Raw genomic sequence first — 27,505 nt, forward strand, 5'->3', positions numbered from 1 at the left:
ATGAACAAATCAAGAGACTATAGATGCTGGTGAGGGTGTGGAGAGACAGGCACCCTCCTATACTGTTGGTGGCAATGTAAACTGGTGCAGCCACTCTGGAAAACAGTGTGGAGGTTCCTCAAAAAACTATCCATATAACTCTCTTATGACCCAGCAATAGCACTGCTAGGGATTTACCCAAGGGATACAGAAGTGCTGAGGCATAGGAGCACATGTATACCCCAATGTTCATAGCAGCACTGTCAACAATAGCCAAAACATGGAAAGAACCTAAATGTCCATCACCTGATGAGTGGATCGAGAAGATGTGGTGTATATATACACAATGGAGTACTACCTGGCAAAGAGAAAGAATGAAATATGGTCATTTGTAGGAAAGTGGATGGACCTCGAGGGTGTCATGCTAAATGAAATACATCAGGCAGAGAAGGACAGATACCATATATTTGCACTCATAGGTCTAACAGGAGAACAGGAAAAACCTAATGGAGAACCAGGGGGAGGGGAAGAGGGAAAGAAAGTTGGGGAGAGAAAGGGACGCAAAACGTGAGAGACTATTGAATACTGAAAATGAACTGAGGGTTGAAGGGGAAGGGGGAGGGAGGAAAAGAGGTGTTGGTGATGGAGGAGGGCACTTGTGGGGAAGAGTACTGGGTTTTGTATGGAAACCAATTTGACAATAAACTATTTTTAAAAAATAAAAAATAAAAAAAGCTGCCTTTGCTATTACTAAATTAAAGAAATTCATCACAATCTACATTTTCAAATCAATGTTACCTTCAAATGGTTACTTTTCTTTTTTCCTTTTTGATTTTTAATAGTTTATTGTCAGATTGGTTTCCATATAACACCTCACGCCAGTCAGAGTGGCTAAAACGGACAAATCAAGAGACTATAGATGCTGGAGAGAATGTGGAGAAATGGGCACCCACTTACACTGTTGGTGGGAATGTAAACTGGTGCAACAGCTCTGGAAAACAGCATGGAGGTTCCTCTAAAAAAATAGAACTCCAAATGGTTACTTTTCTAAGGATATGCTTAGCCTAGGGATGCTTTATGAAAGATTCTCATAACTTATTTTGTGGAATTATCTTTGATAGTGGATTGAGCTAATCAAGGAAAGAGGAGAGAGAGAGAGAAAGAGAGAGAGAGAGAGAGAGAGAGAGAGAGAGAGAGAGAGAGAGAGAGAGAGGCAGGCTAACCATAAAGCCAATTCTTAACTATAGAGAACAAATGAGTGTTACTCAAGGGAAGTTGAGTGGGGGCATAGGTTAAATGGATGGTGGGTATACCTTGGTGTGGTATGCAGAATATTTTGAGGGCATGGTTGGAGAGGTTATGGTAGTAAAAAGGAAGTCAGGTAGTAAAAAGGAAGTCCAGGACTAAGGCAGAAACAAGGCAGATTAGAACAATGCTATGGGGACGATCAGATGAACCTAGTAGCCATCTACACAGGAGGCTGAGAAATGGTGGAGAGAAAGAGGTTTAAATAAGATTTTAAAGTTGAAATTGAGTTATTGACGATATCAGTGATATTCTCAATATTGGAAAGGAAATGGTTAGGAAAGTGTCTTAGTTTTTGATAAATTTAGAATTCTTAGCAGTTTGTTTTAATCTTTCTCTTATCCCATGTGTGAAGACTTATCTAAATGATTCATGTATGGAAAGATAGAAAGATGATAGATAATTAGATAGATAGATAGATAGATGATAGATAAATAGATAGATAGATAGATAGATAGATAGATAGATAGATAAAGAGACACTAACAGAACAAATGATCGAAGCTCATAACCATTGGATGGCCATTTTAGGATAAAAATAACCAGGACTTCACATATTTGCAATTACTGTCACTGATATCAATTGCTGAAAAATCAATTGACCCTCCAAACTGTTAGAGTTATGACTCCAATCACTTTGCATATGTTTATATTAGTAAGTACAAGGGGGCCATCTGAAATCAAGTTATGTGCCACCTCTTAGACTTAAATATTATTTTCTAACATTTGTTAAAATGTTGCAAAGAAAACAGGGGTAAAACAATGAATTCAATCAAAGTGCATCTCAAGAAGTGGATAGTAACTTACTTTTCATTCCAGTGAAATAGTCATTAAAACCAACCAAATAATGGCAAAGAATGACATTCATTGGGAAAAAAAATTTTATTTTGTTACAAGTTTTGGTGTAGAGACAGCTTCTCTTTCTAGTCTTTCAGAAACTGCATTTAAGGGGAAGAAGTTAAAAATAAGAAAATACCAAGCTTCTTTCTAAATTACTCCTAAACTTACCCCAGGCCAAATTAATTCCCTAGGCTTACATACTTCCAGAAGTTCAGCTTTACTTTTTGAGTAAATAATGATGTAGAGAGGTAAGCAATTGACCTGTGTGAGAATTAAAAGTGAGCAATCCAGCAGGTAAATTTAATAAGGAAAACATGTTTTTTCAACTGCAGGTTTTGGAGATCAGTACCTACTCAACACACTTTCAGATACTTAGTGATGCCCCTTGTTATGGTGGGGAAGCAACTTGTCATTTATGGCTATAAGGAGGCAGGAGGCTGTGGCAGAGAAAGTAAAAATAGTACCACATTTCCACAAAGTGTGCTCTACTCCATTTGGGTGTGTGTGAGTGGAAGGGTGAAACTTTTTTAACCTAGCTTGATTATATTCGTACTTCCTTTGATCATAATAAAATGTGGTTGCATAAATGTATATTTTGAAGAGTTATGATTTTTTAAAAAAGGCAGTGAGTGTATTTTGAGTTGTATATTCTACCTTAGCAGACAGCTTGCAAAGAAAGATGGTAAATTTGTAGTTGGATGGTTTTTTTGATGGTAAAGGGACAAGGAGATTGTGGGGCAACTGTGACTCTGAAGATGTATTTTCTTTTTGATTGTTTCTTAAGTTTCTTCAGTCTGATTCCCAAATACTTCAATAAATACCATGTAATTATTTTGGGGAAAACTATGAAGGAAATCCTAATCGGTTCACTGGGATGGCATTTAGAACACTTTTTAATATATTTTAAAAAATATTTTAAATTTATTTTTGAGAGACAGAGACAGTGCGAGCAGGGGAGGGTCAGAGGGAGAGGGAGACACAGAATCCGAAGCAGCTCCCGACTCTAAGCTGTCAGCACAGAGCCCGGACGTGGACGCGGGGCTCAAACCCAGGAACCCTGAGATAGTGACCTGAGCCGAAGCCGGACGCTTAACCTACTGAGCCACCCAGGTGCCCCTAGAGCCCTTGTTTTATCCATTGGCAAATGATAATAACTACAAGCAAATTTTACTATTAGGGGGAAAATTCTATTAAAAATCAGATGTAAGTCCAAGTAAATAATAAGAAATGTTCCTTAAAACTGGCTTTTGTAATCTCCAAATGCTTTTGATGTAGTTCATATCAATGATTAAAACCATAGCTACAAATTACTAAATGGTTCTGGATTTTATAATTTGAAAAGGCCTTAAAACACATACTACAAAGTTATACAAAACTGGATTATTGGAAAAAGTGCTTCTACACACATGTATGGACATTTGTATTATTCATTTCCTAAAGGTCTATTAATGAACACAGTACAGGTGTATTCTAAGTGTTGTGAGACATACACAATATGATTAGAACAGAGTCTCTACTCTCAAAGAACATAAAATCTACAGGTTATATGGACAACTAACTATACTATCAGACAGAATGAAACACATCAAGCTATAATGGAGGTACAAGCAAAATGCTTTGTAAAATCAAAGGAAGGAAAGTTAATTTTAGTTTGACTGATTCAGTGAAGTCTCAGAAGAGGAAAATAAGATTGTTGAAATCATCCTTTCTACCAAGAATTTGTCTATCAAAGTGGAAAGTGGGAATCAGGAAATGGAAAATAAAGACATTTATAAAAATTAAAAAAATTAAAATACAGAGACAGCAAGGTACATGATGTACTCAAGTACAGTCTGTACTTTGGAAGAGTATAAGAAATTAGTCTAAAAAGAGAAAATAAAGTTTTTTTGAATGTCAGTCTTTTAGGATATAATAGTGTGGATACTTAAAAGATTTTGTACAAGTGCATGATATGCTTCAACCTGTATCTGAAAAAGATATGTCAATCTAAAATAAGAAAGTTATGTTATTTAACATAATAGGAAGTAAGGCTATTGCTCATGTCAGAATGTTATAGGCAGAGATAAAATATAAATTCGTGTCCCTCTTTCTGAAATATTGTTGAGTATTACTGTTTTGGAAAGGTTCAAAAAGTTTGCATTTACTGATGGAGATTATTTGCTAATTTGATGTTGCAAATGGCAAGATTTCATGTTTTTTATTGAGGACTAGTATTCCAATTTGTGTGTGTGCATGTGTGTGTGTGTGTGTGTGTGTACATATCTTTATCTGTTTATCATTCAATGAACATTTATGTTGTTTCCATTTGTTGGCCAATGTAAATAATTCTGCAATGATCATAGAGGTACACATACCTTTTGGAATCAGCATTTTTTATACTTCCAAATTTTTATTTAAATTCCAGTTAGTTAACATACAGTGTAATTAGTTTTAGGTGTAGAATTTGGTGATTTATCACTTAAATACAACACCCAGTGCTCCTCACAAGTGCCCTCCTTAATACCCATCATGTATTTTACCTATCCCTCACCCATCCACCTCCCCTTCCACAGCCTCCAGTTTGTTCTCTATAGTTAAGACTCTGCTTTATGATTTGACTCCTTCTCTCTCTTTTTTTCTTGATTAGCTCAAATCAGTCTCAAAGATAATTCTAAAGAATAAGTTATAAGAATAGTTTATAAAACACAACATCACTAGGCTGAATATATAGCTTTACATAGTGACCATTTGAAGGTAACAGTGATTTGAAAATATAAATTGTGATGATTTTCTTTAAATTAGTCATAGCAAAAGCAATTGTAGTGTAATGATAATCATATTGGATTAAGAGTGAGAAGTATTGAGCTCTTGTTCCATATCTGTCATTGGATATCTGTGAGATGCTAGACAAATCAATTTCTCTGCACCCTAATTTCTTTATTTGGGGGTATGTGCTCTAAATACTCTATTTTTTTTAAAAAAAGTTTTAATTTAAATTCCACTTAGTTAACATTTGGTGTAATATTAGTTTCAAGTGTACAGTATATAGTGATTCAATATTTCCATATAACACCTGGTTCTCATCACAACTGGATTCCTTAATGCCCATCACCTATGGAAACCATGCTCCCACCCCACTTCCCTCTGGTAACCATTAGTTTGCTCTCCATAGTTAAGAGTCTGTTTCTTGATTTGCCTCTTTCTCTTGGTTTTGCCTTTGCTCCTTTGTTTTGTTTTCTAATTCTGTATATGAATGAAACCACATGGTATTTGTGTTTCTCTGACTGACTTACTTTACTTAGCATAATTCTAATTCCATCCATGTCATTGTAAATGGCAAGATTTTGTTCTTTTTAAAAAATATTTTAAATGATTTATTTATTTTTGAGAGAAAGAGAGAGAAAGAGAGAGAGAATGAGCAGGGGAGGGACAGAGAGAGAGGGAGACACAGAATCAGAAGCAGGCTCCAGGCTCTGAGCTTTCAGCACAGAGCCTGACATGGGGCTCGAACCCATGAACTGTGAGATTATGACCTGAGCCTAAGTTTGATGCTCAACTGACTGAGCCACCCAGGCACCCCAAGATTTTGTTCTTTTTATGGCTGAGTAATATTTCATTGTGTGTGTGTGTGTGTGTGTGTGTGTGTGTGTATACCACCTATTCTTTATCTATTCATCAGTCGATGGATACTTGAGCTGCTACCATAATTTGGCTATTATAAATAATGTTGCTGTAAACACCCAGAAACATGTCTCCCTTCAAATTAGTGTTTTGGTGTTCTGTGGGTGAATAACTACTAGTGCGATTGCCGGATCATAGAATAGTTCCAGTATTAAGTTTTTCAGGAAACTTCATACTTTTCTCCACCATAGCTGCACCAGTTTCCATTCCTCCCAACCCTTTCTCCATATCCTAGTCAACACCTGTTGTTTCCTGTGTTGTTAGTTTTAGCCATTCTGACTGGTGTGAGGTGATACTTTGTTATATTTTTGAACTGTACTTCTCTGATGGTGAGAGATGTCAAATCATCATTTTTTGGTGTTTATTGTATAAATACCCATAAGTGAAATACCTGAATCATAAGATAGTTCTATTTTTAATTTTTTGAAGCTTAATCCATACTCCAGCCTTCAAAAGATGATGTACTAATTTAAATTTGCACAAACAGTTAATGAGGGTTCCCTCTGCTTCATATCTTCTCCAATATTTGTTATTTGGTCTTTTTGATAAGAGATATTCTAAGTGGTGTGTAGTGCTATGTCATTGAAGTATTTATTTCCACTTTACTAATAATTAGTGATGTTGAACATGTTTTACTGTGCCTATTAGTTATCTGTATGTCTTTTTGGAAGAATATATATTCAGATCCTCTGCGATTTTTAAATTATTTTCATTGTTCTTGTTGAGTTGTATGAATTCTTTAAATATTGTGGATATTAATCCCTTGTCAGATATATAATTTGCAAAATTATTTTCCCATTCAGTAGGTCAGCTTTTTGTTTTAATGATGATATCTTTCATTGTATGGAAGCTTTTTAGTTTGATGTAGACCCATTTATTTATGTTTGCTTCATTTTGCTTGTCTGAGGAGTCCAATCCACAAAAACAACACTAAGTCCAATGTAAAGGAAATTACACCTATGTTTTCCTTTAGGAATTTCATGGTCTCAGGGCTCACATTCAATTATCTAATCAATTTTTAGTTAATTTTTCTGTATTATGTAAGATAGTGATCTAATTTCATTCCTTTGAATGTGGGTGTCTAGGTTTCCCTGTGACATTTATTGAAGAAAATATTCTTTCTCCATTGTATGTTCTTGGCTTCTTTGTCACAATTTGATTGTACATGTATGTATGGGTTTATTACTGGGCTCTCAATTATGTTCCATTGATCTATGTGTCTGTATTTATGTCAATACCATACTATTTTGATTTTTATAGCATAGTAACTTGTTTTTAATTCAGGAAATGTGAGGGGTGCCTGGGTGGCTCAGTTGGTTGAGAATCTGACTTCAGCTCAGGTCATGAGCTTGTGGTCCATGAGTTCGAGCCCTGTGTCGGGCTCTGACAACTTGGAGCCTGGAGCCTGTTTCAGATTCTGTGTCTCCTACTCTTTCTGTTTCCCTCTGCTTATGTTCTGTCTCTATCTGAAAAATAAATAAACATTAAAAAACTCAATCCAGGAAGTATGATACTTCCAACTTTGTTTATCTTTCTCCAGATTGTTTTGGCTATTGAGTGTCTTTTCATAAAAATTTTAGGTTTCATTCAAACTTCAGGAATATTTGTTCTAGTTCTGTGAAAAATGACTTTAGAATATTTATACAGATTGCATTGAACCTATAAAGTCCTTTAGGTACTATGAACATCCTGACACTATTTAAAAAATTTTTTTTGTTTATTTAAATAGTTTATTACCAACTTGGTTTTCATATAACAGAGTGCTCTTCCTTGCAAGTGCCCCCCTCCACAACTATCACCCCCTTCTTTCCCCCCTGCCTCCTCAGCCCTCAGTTTGTTCTCACCATTCAAAAGTCTCTCATGATTTGCCTCACTCCCTCTTCCCAACCCTCTCCCCCGCTTTCACCATCCCATGGTCTCCTATTAGGTTTCTCCTGCTAGACCTATGAGTGAAACCATATGCTATCTATCCTTCTCTGCCTGACTTATTTCGCTTGGTAGGACTCCTTCTAGATCCATCCATTTTGCTACAAATGGCCAGATTTCATTCTTCCTCATTGCCATATAGTACTCCATTGTATATATATACACCACATCTTCTTGATCCATGCATCATTTGATGGACATTTAGGCTCTTTCTATGATTTGACTATTGTTGAAAGTGCCACTATGAACATTGGGGTACATGTGCCCTTATGTGTCGGCACTTCTCTATCCCTTGGGTAGATACCCAACACTACTATTGGTGGGTCATAGGGAAATTCTACTGATAGATTTTTGAGGAACCTCCACGCTGTTTTCCAGAGCAGCTGCACCAGGTTACATTCCCACCAACAGTGTAGGAGGGTGCCTGTATCTCCCCATCCTCTCCAGCATCTATAATCTCTTGATTTGTTCATTTTAGCCACTCTGACCGGTGTGAGATGGTACCTCAGTGTGGTTTTGATTTGTATTGTCCTGAGGATGAATGACACTGAGCATCGTTTCATGTGCCTGTGGGCCATCTGGATGTCCTCTTTGGAGAAGTGTCTGTTCAGGTCTTCTGCCCATTTCTTCACTGGATTATTCAATTTTGGCTATGGAGTTTGGTAAGTTCCTTGTTGATATTGGATACAAGCCTTTATCTGATATGCCATTTGCCACTATCCTTTCCCATTCTCTCAGTTGCCTATTAGTTTTTTTGGTTGTTTCCTTTGCAGTGCAGAAGCTTTTTGTGTCCATGAGGTCCCAACAGTTCATTTCTGTTCTTCATTCCCTTGCCTTTGGAGATGAATCAAGCAGGAAATTGCTATGATTGAAGTCAAAGAGGCTATGTCCTGCTTTATCCTCTAGGGATTTAATGGATTCCAGTCTCACATTCAGGTCCTTTGTCCGTTTTGAGATTATTTTTGTGAATGGTGTAAGAAAGTGAGCTAGTTTCACTCCTCTACATGTTGCTGTCCAGCTCTCCTAACACCACCTGTTGAAGAGGCTGTCTTTTTTCCATTGGATACTCTTCCCTGTTTTGTCAAAGATTAATTGGCCATACACTTGTGGGTCCAGTTCTGGGATCTCTATTCTATTCCATTGGTTCATGTGTCTGTTTTTGTGCCAATAGCAGAGTGTCTTGATGATGACAGCTTTGTAGTAGAGGCTAAAGTCTGGGATTGTGATGCCTCCTGTTTTTGTTTTCTTCTTCAAAATTACTTTGGCTATTCAGGGTTTTTTGTGGTTCCATATGTATTTTAAGATAGTTTGTTCTAGCTTTGAGAAGAATGCTGGTGCAACTTTGATGGGGATTGCATTGGATGTGTAAATTGCTTTGGGTAATAATGACATTTTAACAATGTTTAATCTCTGATCCATGAGCGCGGAGTGTTTTTCCATTTCTTTGTGTCTTCTCCAGTTTCTTCCATAAGTCTATAGTTTTCAGCATACAGGTCTATTACATCCTTGGTTAGGTTAATTCCTAGGTATTTTATGATTTTTTGTGCAATTGTGAATAGGATCATTTTCTTGATTTCTCTTTCTGTTGCTTCATTTTTGGTGTATGCAACCGATTTCTGTACATTGATTTTGTAGCCTGCAACTTTACTGAGTTCATTGATCAGTTCTAGAAGGCTTCTGGTGGAGTCGATTGGGTTTTCCATGTAAAGTATCCTGTCATCTGCGAATAGTGAAAGTTTGAGTTCTTCTTTGCCAATTCTGATGCCTTTTATTTCCTTTTGTTGTCTGATTGCTGATGCTAGGACTTCCAGCACTATGTTAAACAACAGTGGTGAGAGTGGACATGCCTGTCGTGTTCCTGATTTCAGGGAAAGCTCTCAGTTTTTCCCCATTGAGGATAACATTAGCTGTGGGCTTTTCATAAATAGCTTTTATAATGTTTAAGTAAGTTCCTTCCATTCCGACTTTCTCAAGAGTTTTTATTAAGAAATGGTGCTATCTTTTGTCAAATGCTTTTTTTGCATCTATCAACAGGATCATATGGTGTTTATCTTTTCATTTGTTAATGTGATGTATCACATTGATGGATTTGCGAATATTCAACCAGCCTTGTAACCCAGGAATGAATCCTTGATCATAATGGATAATTGTTTTTATATGCTGTTGAATTCGATTTCCTAGTATCTTGATTAGTATTTTTGCATCAGCATTCATTAAGGATATTGGCCTGTAGTTCTCTTTGTTGTTGTTGTTGTTGGTCTCTGTCTGGCTTGGCAATCAAAGTAATATGTGCTTCGTAGAATGAGTCCAGAAGTCTTCCTTCCATTTTTCTTTTTTTGGAATAACTTGAGAAGAATGGGTATGAGCTCTGCTTTAAATGTCTGGAAGAATTCCCCTGGGAATCCATCCAGCCCTGGACTTTTATTCGTTGGGAGATTTTTGATAACTGATTCGATTTCTTCACTGGTTATGGGTCTGTTCATATTTTCTCTCTTCCCATTTGGATTTTAGTAGTGCACGGGTGTTTAGGAATTTGTCCATTTCTTCTAGATTATCCAGTTTGTTGGCATATAATTTTTCATAGTAATCTCTGATGATTGCTTATATTTCTGAGAGATCTGTTGTAATAGGTCCATTTTCCTTCATGATTTTGTCTATTTGGATGATCTCTCTTTTCTTTCTGAAAAGCATAGCTGGAGATTTATCGATTTTGTTTATTTTTCCAAAAAACCAACTCTTGGTTTCATTGATCTGTTCAATTGTTTTTGTTGATGCGATAATGTTTAATTCTGCCCTGATCTTTACTACTTCTCTTCTTTTGCTGGGTTTGAGGTGCTCTTGCTGCTCCCTTTCTAGTTTCCTTGGGTTCTCTGTTAGATTTTGAGTTTGCACTTTTTCTAGTTTGTTGAAATAGGCCTGAATTGCATTGAACTTTCCTCGTAGGACTGCCTTTGCTGCATTCCAGAGAGTTTTCATTGTTGTAGATTCATTTTCACTTGTTTCTCTAATTGCCTGTTTCACCCAATCATTCTTCAGTTTTAACCTCCACCTTTTTGGAGATTTTCCAGACTTTGTCCTGTGGTTGATATCAAGTTTCATAGCACTGTGATCTGAAAGTGTCATGGTATGATCTCAATTCTTTTGTATTTATAGAGGGCTGTTTTATGACCCAGTATGTGATCAATCTTGGAGAATGTGCCATGTGCACCCGAGAAGAACATGAATTCCTTAGCTTCAGGATGCAGAGTTCTAAATATATCTATTAATTCCATCTGTTTCTGTGTGCCATTCAGGTCCATTGTTTCTTTAGTGATTATTTTGTCTGGTTAACCTATCCATTGTTGTAAGTGAAGTATTAAATTCCCCTGCAATTAGCACATTCTTATCAATAAGATTTCTTCTGTTTGTGGTTAGTTGTTTTATGTATGTGGATGCTCCCATATTTGGCCCATAGATGTTTATAATTGTTGGCACTTCCTGATGTAGAGACCCTGTAATTATTATATAATGTCCTTCATTATCTTTTGTTACTGCCTTTACTTTACAGTTCATTTTGGGGCACCTGGGCGACTCACTTGGTTGAGCGTCCAGCTTCGGCTCAGGTCATGATCTCATGGTTCGTGGGTTCGAACCCCACATCAGGCTCTGTGCTGACAGCTAACTCAGAGCCTGGACCCTGTCTTCAGTTTCTGTGACTCCCTCTCTCTCTGACCCTCTCCTGCTCACACTACCTCATTCTTTGAAAAATAAATAAAACATTAAAAATTAAAAAAAAATAAAGTTTAGTTTGTTTGATATAAGTATTGCTACTATAGCTTTCTTTTGGCATCCAGTCACATGATAGATATTTCTCTGTCCCCTTACTTTCAATATGAAGGTGTCTTCACGTATAAGGTGAGTCTCTTGTAGACAGAAAATAGATGGATTTTAGTGTTTGATCCTTTCTGCTACCCTGTGTTGTTTGACTGGAGCATCCAGTCCATTTACATTCAGTGTTATTTTGAAAAATGTGGGTTTAGATATATTGTTCTTTTTAGGGCCCATGTTTGTATTGATGTCTCTGGTATCTTGTATTCCTTGCTGCCTTTCTCTCATAGAGCCCCTCTTAGGATTTCTTATAGGGCTGGTTTGGTGGTTTAGTCTCAACTTTTGTTTATTTGGGAAAACCTTTATCTCTCCTTCTATTTTGAATGACAGGCTCGCTAGATAAACAATTCTTGGTTGCATATTTTCTTGTTCATCACATTGAAGACTTCCTGTCATTCCTTTCTGGCCTGCCAAGCTTCAGTAGATAGGTCTGTAACCACTCTGATAGGTTCCCCTTTGTATGTTAGTGCTCTTTTATCCCTAGCCTCTGTGAGATTTCTCTCTTTATCTTTATTTTTTGTCAGTTTCACTCTGATATGTCATGCTGAAGGTCGGTTCACATTATGTCTTAGGGGAGATCTGTATGCCTCTTGAATTTCAATATCTTTCTCTTTCCACAGATTGGGAAAATTTTCATGTGTAATTTGGTCCAGCACCCCTTAAGGATCTGTCTCTTTTTCTTCATCTTCAGGAACTCTTATGATATGGACCTTGTTCTGTTTAATTGTATAACTCAGGTCTCTCATTCTCCTTTCGTGCTCCTGTATCTTATTCTCTCCTTTTCTAGGCTTTCTTTTTTTTCTATAACTGTGTCTTCTAATTCACCTAGTATTCTCTCTGCTTCTTCAATCCGTGCAGTTGTAACCTCCATTTTATTATTTACCTCATTTATAGCCTTTTTAAAATTATTCACAGCTATTTTGAAGGTTCTTAACCATTATATCAATATCTTCCTGGATGGTTTCTATGCCTTTTTCAAGCCCAGCAATTAATTTTATGATAATTGGTCTAAATTCTTGTTGAGGTTTGTTGCTTGTGTTTGTTTTGAGCAGTTCTGTAGCTGTGATTTCTTCCTGGAGTTTCTTTAGAGGAGAGTTCTTTCATTTCATCAATTTGGCTAGCTTTCTGCCTCTTGTCAGTTTTAGAAGCTCGTTGTGCACTCTACACCTGTTAGTACTGCTCTGTTAAAGGGGGCTCTTTGTCTAGGGTCCGTCACTTCACGAAATGTTCTTTTAGTGGTGTCTGTTGGTTTCCCTTGTTATGCCTCTGATTAATTTATTTCCCTACTCAGCGATATTTGGAACTCTCCACTATGTGTGCTTTGGCTTGTTTCTTGAGGTAACCCTGAAAAGAAAAAGACAGAGAAACACACAGGGAACAAAAGCACGCAAATACTCTGTCAGAACAAGTAAAGAAGCAAACAAAGAAAGGATAGTGAAAATGGAACAGGAAAGAAAAGAGAGGACTGGAAAGGGCGGGGAAAAGCAGATGATGGGGGGAGCAGCAACAGCTGGAGATACACAACAATCTGAGAGCATAAATCCTGCGGAGGGGAGAGATAAGGATGAGATAAAGGAAAAACTTTTTGGATGGTAAGAGTTGATTTAAACACAGCAGTGCCTAAATAAATCTCTTTCCCAGACTCCAGGGGGAAAGGGAGAAAAGAAGGAAATAGAAAAATAAAAAAGAGAAAACAAGCAAAAAAATTAAAATGTAAAAATATTAAGCAAAGAAAGAAAAAACAATTAAAAATAATAAGCAAAAACAGTAGCTCTCCAGTGCGGATGGGCGTGGCTTGGTGTAGGTAGGTTGGGTCTCAGGGGCTACTCTCTGAGGCCCCACCTTAGTGTATGTGGGGAGAAGAATGGTGGCAGCCAAAGCTCTTCTCAGACCGTGCATTGCCAGCCACTCTCTCGAGTCCAACTCCTTGTGTCACAGGCAGGTCTAATTGTTTCTGTTTTCTAAGTTATGCCAGGTTTCTGTGTCCTAGGCCAGGCACATTGACATTGCCACCACAGTCAAAATCTCCTTCGGGTGGGCGGCTTTCTGGCCGGGATTGAGTAAGGGGATTGTGAAGCCAGTTTTTTCCCCTGGCTCCACCTGAAGTCCGCAAGCTGCTGGGCCCAAGGGAGAACAAGCCCGCTGAGGTGGACAGATTTCTCTGTGCCCAGTGGCTCTCAGTCCTGGGCGAGGTCGCCCCTCTCCAGAGATTACGTTATGAGTGATTCAGTCACCTCTTCTCTGGTCTCTCCGCTGCCTTGCACAGCGGTCCCACGTGCAGCTCTGTGTGAATCTCTGTGTCTCTGGACACACGGCTCTGCGTGCCCAGCGCCAAACCTCTGGGTGCTTTGTCTCCTGCCTCCACTTTGGGCCGGCACTCCCTCCCATAAAGTCTCCAGTCCCAGTTCGCACTCACTCAGGTATTCATGAGGCTGTTGTCAATAAAGGGTCTGTGTGCACTCCTCTGTTCTTGGAGATCAGAAAGCTGTGGCTTTTAATTCTTTTCAGTTTGATAATTGAGGGTGGTCAGAGGTGATGGCTCTCCTTAGTTCTCCGCCATCTTGCCCCCAAGCAAGGTCACATCTTGGCAATATTAATTTATAATCCATTAGTACAAATATCTTTTCAAATTTTAAAGGTTAGTATTTTAATTCCAGTTAACATACAGTGTTTTATAATTGCAAGTGTACAATATTGTGATTCACTAATTCCATCCATTACCCTGTACTCATCACGACGAATGCATTCCTTAATCCCTATGACCTATTTAACCCATCCCCCACCCATCTCTCCTCTGGTAATGGTCTGTTTGTTCTCTATAGTTAAGAGTCTGTTAGTTGTCTTTATCTCTCTTTCTCTTGTTCTTTGCTCATTGGTTTCCTTTTTTAAATTTCATATATAAGTGAAGTCGTATGATATTTTTCTTCCTCTGTATAACTTTGCCTACCACTATACTCTTTAGCTCCATCCATGTTGTTGCAAATGACAAGATTTCAGGTTTTTAATGGCTGAATATTTCATTATGTGTGTGTGTGTGTGTGTGTGTGTGTGTGTGTATGTATGTGTGTGTATACACAAATTATTTATCCATTCATCAACTAAAGGACATTTCGTCTGCTTCCATATCTTGGCTATTGTAGATAATGTTGCTATAAACACAGGAGTGCATATATCCTTTTGAATTAATGTTTTCTATTCTTTCGGCAAATACCCAGGAGTACAATTGTTAGATCATAGGGTAGTTTTATTTTTAACTTTCTGAACAAACTCCATACTGTTTTCCTCAATGGCTGCCCCAGTTTGCATTCCCACCACAGTGCATGAAGATTCCTTTTCTCCATATCCTCACAAACATGTGTTTTTCTTCTGTTGTTTATTTTAGCTATTCTGACAAATGTGAGGTGATATCTCATTACGGTTTTGATTTTCATTTCCCTGATCATAAGTGTTGATGAGAATCTTTTCATGCGTCTGTTTGCCATCTGTATGTCTTCTTTGGGAAAATGTCTATTTATACATTCTGTCCACTTTTTACTTTATTTGTTTTTTGATGTTTGTTTTACCAATTCTTTGTATATGTTTGATACTAACCATTTATAGCATATGTCATTAGTAAATATCTTCTCCCATTCTGTAGTTTGCCTTTTAGTTTTGTTGATTCTTTCCTCCACTCTGCAAGTTTTTTTAAGTTTATTTATTGTGAGAGAGAGAGAGTATGAGAAAGGAAGAATAGAGATAGGGAGAGAGAGAATCCCGAGCAGGCTCTGTCACTGTCAACACAGAACCCTACATAGGATTTGATCCCACAAACCTTGAGATCATGACCTGAGCTGAAATCAAGAGTCAGGCACTCAACTGACTGAGTCACCCAGGTGCCTCTGAAGAAGTTTTTCCCATTGGATATTATTTCTTCCTTTGTCAAAAACTATTTGACCATACAATTCTGGATTTATTTCTGTGTTTTCTATTCTGTTCTATTGATGTATGTGTCTATTTCTGTGCTAGCACTACACTATGTTGATTATTATATGTTTGTAATATAACTTGAAGTCCAGAATTATGATGTCTCCAGCTTTATTATTCTTTTTCCAAATTGCTTTGGTTATTCTGGGTATTTTGTGGTTCCATATAAAAATCTGATCTAAGGACAGGATCTAGTATCTATCATTAAAATCCAAAAATGAGATCCCCACGTTTTAGATTAATTGCCTTGTTATTGGGATATCGCATGTCCCATAGAACGTTTTTTACAGTATTATTGAGATTTACATGGGTATATTTTAGAATAATCACTGAGAGCTAGGCAACTTCTTCTGCTTGTCACTTGCATTTTAGTATTTGAAATCTTAAATTTTAAATTGTTTTTATCAGAATTTTCATGCAGTTTTAAAAACCTCAAGTACCTGCTGAGAAGCTTCCATAATGTCCTTTTGTTCTCTAAAACAAAATGCTACAAATTTTGAATAATATAGTGCAGATAAAATGGCCTTACCATATAAGTAAAACACAACTAATTATGGAGGAAAAAGTTCTAAGCACCAATAACAAAATAGCTGATACACTAATTGAGCTGAAAAACACAGAATGCAAAAACTCTATGATCTATTACACATGTTATGGAAAGAATGAGTTTGTGTAGGGTATCGATATTCCCTAGGGAAAAAAAAAGCTGTCATTTTTGAGTTCCTGGACTCTATCTTTAATGGTGGATGTCTGGTATTCCAAGCCTAAGTGTCCTCAATAGGGAACACATCTTATTATTAAGATGGAGTTTGGGTCCCAACCCATAAATAAGAAAGGACTTGTTTATTCTTAAGGAAGCACTTTTTTGGGGCTCCTGGGTGGCTCAGTCGGTTAAGCACCAACTTCAGTTCAGGTCATGATCTCATGGTTTGTGAGTTCAAGCCCCACATCGAGCTCTATGCTGACAGCTCAGAGCTTGAAGCCTGCTTTACATTCCATCTCCCTCTCTCTAGGCCCCTCCCTGACTCTCTCTCTCTCTCTCTCTCTCTCTCTCTACCTTTAATGTTTAATAAATAAACATTAAAAAAGGAAGTACTTTTTTTTGGTAGCCCTGGAATCACACCACATTAGGTAGCCACCTACACTCAAAATCAAAGCCAAACCTGGAGTGAGGTCCTGGAGACTGGTTTAACTTTCTGCTCTACTCTTGCTCTTTATATCAGACTTCATAAAGTTGCTTTATTCCTCCAATTTGCAGCCTATTAATCCCGGGAAGTAGTGAATAGTAAACACTCTCAAAGAGAAAACTGCAAGAAAAGGACAGCAAAATAGTGAAAACAGCCAGAAGGACTTGGTTATCTTGGATCTTAGTTTATTTTATATAAACTTGGAAGCTCTTAACTTTCCTTAATAAAAATTCTCTTTTTGTCCAAATTCTGATATCTGGTCTGAAACTCCAGATAAGCATTTAGAAGAGTGGACGAAAATCCCTAAAGCCATGTCGGCACTGAGAATAGAAATACATACAGTTTTTCCTGCTGTAACATAACTTTTGGTTTTCCCATCACATTTACACAGTGAATAATTTCAAATATAATATTTAAAATAAAACTATGTGAAATTGTGACCTGCATCTTAAATCAAAATTTAGGATACATGCAACCAGAGTGGTAAAAATACCACAAATACTGATAGCTGGATAGTTGGCTATGTGTAAATTCTAAACTGCTCAATGTTTTACAATATCTATCAAAAGTGATGCACTACTTTCTCCTGTATTTTAATCATAAAGACTTGGGATCCACTATGAACCACAAGTTAAAGAGTAGTAAAAATTATGAAGCTATATGCAAATTGTTTGTAAAATAGCATGCCATATATGAGACATAAAGGCATCCCTCAATTGTATTTTTTTTTTGCAAAAAGCAATATACATTTTATTTCCTGAATTTTAGTCTTCAAGAATAATATAGATCATATTTTGATTTTTTCTTTTTGCTATCTTACTCAGTTTCCACCATAAAATTCAAATATTTTATGTGTCACATCAATAATCATGAATATTAATTAGCTTTATCCAACCAAATCAATGAGGAATAAAGGATGGCAACCATGCCTAATAGTTCCTAGGACCACAAGATTCCAGCACAGCATTTCCAGCTGCCACCTTGGGACATCAAGATAGGTAGGACCTTTGTCTCATCTTCACAGTGAAAAATTATTTTTTATTTATTTTATTTTATTTATTTTTATTTTTTATTTTTTTCTGTTTATTTATTTATTTTTAACATATGCAATTATTTTCCATCATTTACACTACAGTAGTTACAATTACACTCCAAACAGAAAAGCAAAGTAAAAAATCAAAACCCCAACTTCTATTTCATGTAATTAGACTTATACAGAAATTAGAAGGTTATGTAACAACTAGTTAATCACCTAATTTCACAGCTATCTGAAGTGGCGATCATTATATAGCAGCTTATCTATAATACATTCAAGATACATGATACAATTTATTACTTGCCCATAAGCTAAAACACAGCCTGCTTAGTACCTTTCCTTAAATTCCACCTCTATACTACAATATACTTGAGGTCCATGCAAAAAGGTAGCTACCTTTTATATAGGAAATGGATGATTAAGTCTTTGGTGTTGTAAAAGCAACTTCACTTAAACATAACCACTCCCACCACCAAAAAAAGAAGAAAAAAAAGTAACGATACACAATGGAGTACTACGTGGCAATGAGAAAGAATGAAATATGGCCATTTGTAGAAAAGTGGATGGACGTTGAGGGTGTCATGCTAAGCGAAACAAGTCAGGCAGAGAAGGACAGATACCACATGTTCGCACTCATAGGTCTAACAGGAAATTTTCAAAATGATCTAGCTTCAAGAAAAGCAAGCAGTTAGTAGTTCTTCAGAAAAATTGATTCAGTATCTAATGGATAGTTGAAACCTGTCACAACACAGCATTTTATATACTGTTAAGTGAAACTGCAATACAATCTAAGTGTATTTTTTGAGTGTTTGCTGTATCATTGGATTTAATGAAATGTTTAGAGGTGCAGTAGGCATGACATTGAGTATATAATGAAAGAAAATGCAAAATGCTTATTGATTCATGATGTGGTTTAATCTTAGCTTGGGCAAACCATGCAGTATTTAATACATAGTAGCAAAATATTTACTACTGAAGCTCGAAAAGATGTGAGTTCTTTGTGTGCAATCTTTCATTTATGCATGTGAGAGGGTTGTCTTTTTTTTAATGTTTTTACATTGTAGTACTTGTTTTGCTTGTTGGGGGTATTTGCTTATTTAATACATTCCATCAAGGACAGAAATTACATGCTGGTTTTTTTTGTTTTGTTTTGTTTTTTTCCCCTAGGAAGTGTGTCTTGGGTTTTTCCCTTATTATTTTCAATTGTATTAAGTTCTGGTCTAGAGGTTCAATAAGCTTGGTTGAATCAAATTGAGTTCCCACTACATACAAAATAACCAAGCATTTTAGGAGTAAATGTCATATATATACATCAACACAACATGGTGTTTGTTGGTAAGGAACTCACAATTTTGTGTAATGAATAAGAAAAAGAAGCATATTTCTAATACAAAGTGCTATGGGATTTCACAGGTGGATATAATCACAATCAGGCAGAAGATAATGAAAGCTTTCATGAGGAAATTAACATTTTTTTAAAGAGTGGCCTTGGAGGATGTGCAGGATTTCAATAGGTGAAGATGGTAATATAGCACTGTAAGCAAAGGGAAAAATCCAGAACCCCAGCAATGGAGATAAGAAAGCACAGAGAATGCCTACAAGTACCTCGTTTTGGTATGGAGCTTATGAAAATGACTAAATTCATATTGAAATTTTCCTTTATAACTCAAGGAAGGCTCTCATGTTTGAAAGCTCTCGGATTTGTTTCTCTTGGAAACTTGTTAAAATGTAGCTACCTGGGCTCTGTCCTTTGGAAGTTAAGATTTGTTACATCTGGAAATATTTATTTTTAACATGCACTCCAGTTTGCCCAGAGATCATATTTTGAGAAACACTGCTTAAGAAAAAGGGAAAGAATAAAAATAAACACTTTCATTTTCTTTTTAAAATTTTTAATATTTATTACTTTTTTGAGAGAGTGTGTGTGTGAGCAGGTGAAGGGGAGAGAAAGAGGAAGATACAGAATCTGAAGCAGGCTCCAGGCTCTGAGCTGTCAACACAGCCTGTTGCAGTGCTCAAAGCCGTGAGCGAGATCATGACCTGAGCTGAAGTCAGATGCTTAACTGACTGAACCCCCCAGGTGCCTCCAAAATAAATACCTTTAAATCATATGTATAAGAACAAGTCACTGAGAGCCAGAAGCTGTATAAGAGCAAACTAACATGTTTTAATGGAGTAGGAGCAAGTAAGTTGATAGTGACTAAACTACTTGTTAATTATCAGTGCAGATTTCATAGCCCCTGGCATCACCAATACCAATTGGTGTGACTTTGTTTCCAGGATATGAAATTATTACAACTTAATATATCTAAGGATAAGTCGTGTGACTGGGCATGACTTACTGGTAATGTGAGATTGGGTAATGTACCCCTTTCTGTCTCCAGGTAATTAAACAAGTACTACTCAGAGTAGAGTAACAAGAAGCACTATCTGTTGAAGAGGAAATGGGCTTTATATCTCAGCAAAGACATTTAGACCCAGCTAAATGAAAAAGCTTCCGGGCAAAATGGGAATGTTCACAATAACTGCACTGTCTGTCCACACATAGTTATTTCCCCTGTTTATGAAGTTGGCTTATGAAGGAATCATAGGAGGTACCAAATGGAGAAGTTGGAAGCCTAAATCCAAGCAGAAAACCCCTCTTTAAAATAAAAATTCTGATTGAACTTTCAGGAAGGCAGAACCGGTGAATTCCGTAGGAGAATTAGCCAGGCAAAGACTTTCTAAAGTATTTGCTTACTGTGCTCTTTACCTAGATGCAGTCGCCAGATTTTCTGGAAAGATTATTAACGCTTTGACTCAAAAATGTTCAAATATTGAAAAGAATACATGATATTTGCTATGTATGCTAATAAGAATCAGGAAGAAGTTGTTTCACTCTCTTCCATCTAATATTTGTGATTATTTATGTATCATAGTGGTACAATTGCCTTCCACACACATGTACACACCTTATTCCCTTATCTAGCCTCACATTATTTGCAGTCACTTAAAGCACTAGGTCTGCCTTTACTTGGCTTACTATAGTATACATCTAACCAAAACTCTAAAATAAAGTTGACTTTTGAGTAAGCAGTTGCCTATGACCTATGATTGATGGTTGCTGGGCAGAACTCCACATCCCAAAATATAGTCTTCCCTTGCCATTAATATGTCTCAAAGACCACCTTTAAAAATTAGGTCATTTGGTTGTCTAATATTTTCTATGATTCACTTTCTTTAATTAAAATATAGAAATACATTTTGATGGGTAACAGGCTAGTGTTTTCATAGGTAATACTTATTCAAGGAAGTCTCAGTAAAATAACACAAATTGCTATCCCTGATATTCATTTGAGTTATGCTCTTCCTGGATAAGTAAACAAAAACATAATATTGCTGGAGAATACACTTGAACCATATCATAAGTAAAATTTAGTGAAATTTCATGTTTGGATAAACAAATATTCATAAATGAAAATAATATCTTCCCATGAGAACTCCAGATGACATAGTATCTGACATGCAGATTGCTGGGAATCAAGCCAGGTTTAGGTCGTTACTTCATTTTTTCCTTCTTTTTTTCTTCCCAAAGGAAGTACATAAAATCAAGAAAGAATAAGCTCCTGAAAGCAAAAAAATAATTTGATCATGGAGTTTGACCTATTTCTTCAAGTAAATATCTCATTCAAAACTGGAGTCTGTTTCAGTGTCTGTTACAAAATGCATTCTTTGCTGAGAAAGCAAAATCTCAAAAAATAGTGTCATGCTCTCAAAAAAAAAAGGCCTCCTCATTCTTTTGTTTTTAACATTCTTGGATAATGAAGAATTTATATATTCATTATAGAATAGCTAACTAAAGTTTTTTCTATGATGGAAAGCCTTTTCAGTCATCCCAAACTTTTCCTATTAGAAAATAATGTTATTTAAACAAAGGGTTAGCATAATCAGTTCCCCCAGAGGAAGCCAGAGGAATTTTAATGGAGATATTCTATTCAGGAGCACTTCAAGGTTACAAGTTAGGATATATATATATGAAAATACATTAAAAAGTGGACAATGAGGGAATGACCAATAGGAAAAGCATAGATTTCGGAAGGGTAGTCATGACTACTTTAAGTTCATTTTACTTAAGCAAAATGTTCTTAATATTTTTTTAATATTAGTTTATTGTCAAATTGGTTTCCATATAACACCCAGTGCTTCTCCCCACAAGTGCCCCCCACCATGACCATCACCCCCTCCCTCCCTCCCCCTCCCCTTTCAGTCCATGGTTCGTCTTCAGTATTCAGTAGTCTCTCTTGATCTGTGTCCCTCACTCTTCCCCGCTCTCTTTCCTCCTTCCTCTCCCATGGTCCCCTGCCAGGTCTCTCCTGTTAGACCTATGAATGCAAACATATGGTATCTATCCTTCTCTGCCTGACTTATTTCGCTTAGCATGACACCCTTAATATTTTAGTTGCTTCCCCTCTTCTGTGCTTATAGATTGCATTGTACATTGCCTATTAACACATTTTTAAAATATTGTGTGGCAATTACCATTCTTCCTCACTAGAAAATAATGTCCAAGAAGACAGAGATCATGCACCTTTTTCCACTGTCTATATCCCCAGTACCAATAATGGTGCCTGACAAATGGTAGATGCTGAGCAAATACTTGCTGAATAGATATTGGGATGAATCCACCACATTCCAAGCATGGCTCTTGGTGTTCCAGAGGATATAAAGGTGTTTAAGCCCAGCCCCTCATTTCAAGGAATTTCTACCCTCATTGTGGTAGGGTGGGATTGGCAGGGGAACAGAGGCATAAATAAGACACAGAAACAAATTAATAACTAAAATGTAGATAAAGATAGGTACTTTGAGAGAGATATAAATGAGGATTTAAAAAGGAGGTTAGCATAACAGTGTTGAGTTAATCACAGAACTGTCCGCAAAGAACAGGGAATTTGAAAAAGGCTTTTACAAATAGGTAAGACTAATATTCAAAAACAAGATATTCCAGGATGAGTAGCATAATGTGCAAATGCTTTTGAAAAGGAAAAAGATCAGTTTGAACAGTAAGGAGTCCAGTTTCACTGGAGTGCTGATCATGCCAGGAGAGTAATGGGAGACAGAACACTAAAGGTAGAAGGCACTGTATTTAAGGAGGCTAATGACTACAAGGCTAGTCACATTGTGATTTGATGGGCAATAGCAGTCATTATTGCTCTTTAAAAAATTCATCTCAGAAAAAACATCTGATGGCATTATACAGAATAGACTAGAAACAGATGTGGGATACAGAGACAAATTCAGGTAATGAAGGCCTGAACTAGAGTAAAAACAATGTAAATTTTTAAAATGAGATGGTTATGTGAGATAATGCAATTGCAGAAAATAGTAATAATAATAGTATCAATTATAACTCATATTTATTGGGCATTTATTATACCAGACACTATGCTAAATAGATTCCATACAACAGTTAAATTAATTCTCACACTGACTCTTATAGGTTAGGTACTATGATTATTCTTATTTTGCCAATGAGAAAATTTAAGATCAGAGAGGTTTAGTGATATACTTAAGGTCACACAGTCTATTAATTGAAAGATCAGGAATTTACTCCTAGGTCATTCTAACTTCTAAACATACATTATTTTCTTCCATAGTATCCTATCTCCCCCTTGGAAACTCGTTTGGAACTGGAGAACAAATGACAAGGAGTCAATGCCTCCAAGACTTTGAGACAACCTGGGAAAATATTGATCAATTTAATAGCAATAAGGAAATCTTGAGTAGAAACAGATTTTAAGTACTGAGAGATGATAATTTTTGTTTGAGAACTCTGGTTTTTGTAGTCAAATAATTTTTAATTATGAAACTAATTCATTCAAGAAATACAGAGCATTTACTTTGTGTTTTGCACAGTCTTTGTTTCTAGCATACAGCAAGTATACAAAACATATAAGAATCCCTGTCCTCATGGGCTTTACATTCTAGTAGGTAAAATACATAAAAACAAAGTAAATAGGTAAAAAAAATCCATAAAGTATGTTAATTGTGATTGAAAATGGAAAAAGTATACACTGAAAGGAGATGAGAAATGTTGGAAGAGAGCTGCAGTTTTAAGTAGAAAGATCAGGTGAAGGCTCACAAAAGGATTACATTTAGGTAAAGAACTGAAAGAGATGAATGAATGAAACAAGTAAAGAACAGGGCCAAAGCATCTCAGGCACAGGGAACTGCCAATTCAAAGGTTTTGAAGTAGGAGTGTACCTAGTCTGTGCACCTAAAAACAAGAATGGCAAAGTGGCTGGAGCAGAGTGCAAGAGAATGTTAGCAGGTAAGCTCAGAAAAGTAACAGGGACCAGATCATGTAAGAAGATGTAGGCCATTGAAAAGAACCTTGATTTTTCTTCTAAGTGAGAGGAAAAGTCATTAGGAGATTTCACCAAAAAGATGACATAATCTTACAAGACATAGTTTGAATAAAGAGGAAAGATCACTTGCATGTGTTGAATTTTGAAGTAATAATGGAATATCAAGAGAAGAGTAGTTTTTTTAATTTATAGTTTATTGTCAAGTTGGTTTCCATATAACACCCAGTGGTCTTCCCCACAAGTGCCCTCCTCCACTACCAACACCCCCCTTCCCTTTCCGCCTCCCCCTTCAGCCCTGTTTATTTTCAGTATTCAAGAGTCTCTCATGATTTGACTCACTCCCTCTCCCTCTTTTTTCCCCTTCCCCTCTCCATGGTCCTCTTTTAGGTTTCTCCTGTTAGACATATGAGTGCAAACATATGGTATCTTTCCTTCTCCGCCTGACTTACTTCTCTTAGCATGACACCCTCAAGGTCCATCCATTTTGCTAAAAATGGCCATATTTCATTCTTTCTCATTGCCATGTAGTATTCCATTATATATATAAACTACATCTTCTTGATCCATACATCAGTTGATGGAGATGATTTCTTTCCATGATTTGGCTATCTTTGAAAGTGCCGCTATGAACATTGCGGTACATGTGCCCCTATGCATCAGCACTTCTGTATCCCTTGGGTTAATCCCTAGCAGTGCCACTGCTGGGTAATAGGGAAGTTCTACTAATAGTTTTTTGAGGAACCTCCACGCTGTTTTCTAAAGCGGCTGTACCAGTTTACATTCCCACCAACAGTGTAGGAGACTGTCCATTTATCCACATCCTCGCCAGCATCTATAGTCTCTTGATTTGTTCATTTTAGCCACTCTGACTGGCATGAGATTGAATTTCAGCGTGGGTTTGATTTGTATTTTCCTGATGATGAGTGACGCTGAGCATCCTTTCATGTGTCTACTGGCCATCTGGATGTCCTCTTTGGAGAAGTGTCTATTTATGTCTTCTGTCCACTTCTTCACTGGATTATTCGTTTTTTGGGTGTGGAATTTGGTGAGTTCCTTGTAGATTTCAATACTAGCCCTTTATCTGATATGTCATTTGCAACTATTTTTTTCATTCTGTCAGTTGCCAATAGGATTTCTTGATTTTTTCCTTTGCATTGTAGAATCTTTTTATCTTGATGAGATCCCAATAGTTTATTCTGGTTCCTGATTCCCTTGTCTTTGGCGATGTGTCAAGTAGGAAATTGCTGCAGTTGAAGTCAAGGAGGCTGCTTCCTGCTTTCTTCTTTAGGGTTTTGATGGTTTTCTGTCTCACATTCAGGTCCTTCAGCCATTTTGAGTTTATTTTTGTGTACAGTGTAAGACAGTGGTATAGGTTCATTCTTCTGCATGTTGCTTTCCATTTCTCTCAGCACCACCTGCTAAAGAGGCTGTCTTTTTTCCATTGGATAGTCATTCCTGCTTTGTTAAAGATTAATTGGCCATCCATTTGTGGGTCCAGTTCTGGACTCTCTATTCTATTCAATTCGTCTATGTGCCTGTTTTTGTGCCAATACCATATTATCTTGATGACGACAGCTTTGTAGTAGAGGCTAAAGTCTGGGATTGTGATGCCTTCCGTTTTGGATTTCTTCTTCAATATTACATTGGCTATTCGGTGTTTTCTGTGGTTCCATACGAATTTTAGGATAGTTTATTCTAGCTTTGAGAAGAATGCTGGTGCAATTTTTATTGCGATTGCATTGAATGTGTAGATTGCCTTGGGTACTAATGACATTTTAACAATGTTTATTCTTCTGATCCATGAGCATGAAATCTTTTTCCATTTCTTTGTGTTTTTTCTTTCATAAGTTTTCTATAATTTTCATCATAGAAGTCTTTTACGTCTTTGGTTATGGTTATTTCTAGGTATTTGATGGTTTTTCCTGCAACTGTGAATGGGATTAGTTTCTCGATTTCTCTTTCTGTTGCCTTATTATTGGTATATAAAAATGCAACCGATTTCTGTCCTGTGACTTTGCTGAATTCATGGATCCGTTCTCCTAGACTTCTGGTGGAGTTGGTTGGATTTTCTTGGCTTTTATTCATTGAATGAGTTTTGATTACTGATTCGATTTCTTCACTGGTTATGGGTCTGTTCAGATTTTCTATCTCTTCCCATTTGAATTTTGGTAGTGCATGTGTGTTTAGGAATGTGCCCATTTCTTCTAGATTGTCCAGTTTGTTGGCATATAATTTTTCATATACATCTCTGATTATTTCTTGTATTCCTGAGGGATTGTTTGTGAAAGATCTATTTTTATTCATGATTTTGTGTATTTCAGTGTTCTCTCATTTCCCTCTAGGAAGTCTGGCTAGTAGTATATCAGTTTTGTTCATTTTTTCAAGGAAAAAAAAAGGCTCTTGGTTTCCTTGATCTGTTCAACTATGTTTTTAGATTCTTTATTGTTCATTTCTGCCTTGATCTTTCTTATTTCTCTTCTTCTGCTGGGTTTGGGGTGCTCTTTGTGCTCCCCTTCTAGGTCCTTTAGGTGCTTTGTTAGAATTTGAATTTGCGTTTTCTCCAGTTTGTTGAAATAGGCCTGGATTGCAATATACTTTCCTCTTAGGACTGCTTTTGTTGCATCCCAGAGAGTTCAAATTGTTGTATTTTCATTTTAATTTGTTTCCGTACATTTTAATTTCTTCTCTAATTGTCTGGTTCACCAAATCATTCTTCAGTAGGGTGGGATTTTTTCTTTTTTTTTTCCATAATATTTTATTGTCAAATTGTTTTCCATACAACACCCAGTGCTCTTCCCCTTAAGTGCCCTCCTCCATCACCACCACCTCTTTTCCCCCCTCCCCCTTACACTTCAACCCTCAGTTCTTTCTCAGCATTCAATAGTCTCTCAAGTTCTGCATCCCTCTCTCTCCCCAACTCTCTCTCCCTCCTCCGCTCCCCCTGGTTCTCCATTAGGTCTCTCTTGTTTTCCTGCTAGACCTATGATTGCAAACATATGGTTTCTGTCCTTCTCTGCCTGGCTTACTTCACTCAACATGACACCCTCAAGGTCCATCCACTTTCCCACGAAGGGCCATATGTCATTCCCTCTCATTGCCATGTAGTACTCCATCGTGAATATATCCCACATCTTCTTGATCCATTCGTCAGGTGTTGGACATTTAGGCTCCTTCCATGTTTGGGCTATTGTTGACATTGCTGCTATGAACATTGGGGTACATGTGCTCCTATGCATCAGCATTTCTGTCTCTCTTGGGTAGATCCCCAGCAATGCTATTGCTGGGTCATAAGGGAGTTCTATCAATAGTTTTTTGAGGAACCTCCACACTGTTTCCAGAGTGGCTGCACCAGTTTACATTGCCACCAACAGTGTAAGAGGGTGCCCATCTCTCCACACC

The 27,505-nt window shown here is 36.9% G+C and overlaps 1 protein-coding gene across 6 annotated transcripts in view; it reads left to right on the forward strand.

Annotated features, from left to right (window-relative positions):
- The window catches only part of GPR174 (G protein-coupled receptor 174), a 66,922-nt gene that overhangs the window by 29,407 nt on the left and 10,010 nt on the right, over window positions 1-27,505 (forward strand). Inside the window, exon 1 of one of the 6 annotated variants that reach the window (XM_029930252.1) lies at window positions 8,334-8,371. The exons of the other annotated variants lie outside the window; for them this stretch is intronic. The gene's annotated coding sequence lies outside the window, so the exon portion shown is untranslated. Of the gene's footprint in view, window positions 1-8,333; window positions 8,372-27,505 lie in introns of those variants that run through there. 6 annotated transcript variants of the gene reach the window in all.

Source organism: Suricata suricatta, chromosome X, assembly GCF_006229205.1.
Source record: "Suricata suricatta isolate VVHF042 chromosome X, meerkat_22Aug2017_6uvM2_HiC, whole genome shotgun sequence".
Classification (NCBI taxonomy): domain Eukaryota; kingdom Metazoa; phylum Chordata; class Mammalia; order Carnivora; family Herpestidae; genus Suricata; species Suricata suricatta.